Source organism: Sinocyclocheilus anshuiensis, unplaced genomic scaffold, assembly GCF_001515605.1.
Source record: "Sinocyclocheilus anshuiensis isolate Anshui unplaced genomic scaffold, SAMN03320099.WGS_v1.1 scaffold702, whole genome shotgun sequence".
NCBI classification, from domain to species: domain Eukaryota; kingdom Metazoa; phylum Chordata; class Actinopteri; order Cypriniformes; family Cyprinidae; genus Sinocyclocheilus; species Sinocyclocheilus anshuiensis.
Genome location: NW_015548184.1, coordinates 2,419,179 through 2,420,135, shown reverse-complemented (window position 1 = coordinate 2,420,135; position 957 = coordinate 2,419,179). Strand labels below are relative to the sequence as shown.

Below are 957 nucleotides of genomic sequence, written 5' to 3'. Positions count from 1 at the left end.
TGGAATGCGAATTTTAGCAGGGGAATCCTTCCAAAAACATGTATTTTACCCCCCCGAACGCGATTTTTAACTGGGGACCCCCTCGAAACGCGATTGGGCTAGTTGAGTAGCGATTGGGCGGGTTTTCATGTGAAAACCTGGCAACCCTGATGCTATGACGTTTCGAGAAACAATGAAAAATTCGCTATTTGCCGTGTATGTTTTGCATGATGAAATGATGAATGGATAGTTCATTTACACAAAATCGTCTGCCTCATGAAAAAAATGTAGTTAATATTTGCTTCATTTATGATTTATTTTATCCACCTGTGTGACCCACCCGCAAATAATCAGAATGCATTTATTACCCGACCTGCAGATTATCCGCAGCGCCCGTGGATATAGGAAAAGCAAAATATGATTGCTGCGTAAATTAGACGGACTTACTGAAAAATGCAAATTCATTCTCTGCAAGCAGGAGGTGCTTTAAAGTGGGAGAAACAGAGGTTTCCCCAGTAACGGCTGTACACAAAGCAGCGCTGAGCTCACAAACGCTGCTTTATCAGGCATATTACTACATGCAAGATGAAATGAAAATGACATCGAAAATTTTCTAAAAATAGTCTTCCTTCAGAAATACAGTGCTATAAAAACACCCGCACCTCGTTTTGATTTTTAAACGTGCAGTATCAGCCATTACTCCAGTATTCAGTGTCACATGATCTTTCAAAAATCATTCTAATGTGATTTGATAAGTTTCTTGAGCTGAAAATCATTGTGCTGCTGCGTTTTTTTTTTGTTTTTGTTTTTTTTTGTGGAAACTTTAATACATTTGAGTCAGTGGTGAATGGAAAGTTCAATAGAACAGCATTTATTTGAATTTGAAATATATACTTGACTGTACTTCACTTTTAATCAGTTTAGTGCATCTGCTGAATAGAAGTGTTAATTTCTTAAAAAAAAAAAAAAAAAAAAAAC

General features: G+C 36.8%; 1 protein-coding gene across 2 annotated transcripts in view; it reads left to right on the top strand.

Moving 5' to 3' along the window:
- The window catches only part of LOC107704965 (regulator of chromosome condensation-like), a 10,164-nt gene that overhangs the window by 5,928 nt on the left and 3,279 nt on the right, over positions 1–957 (top strand). The window lies entirely within an intron of this gene.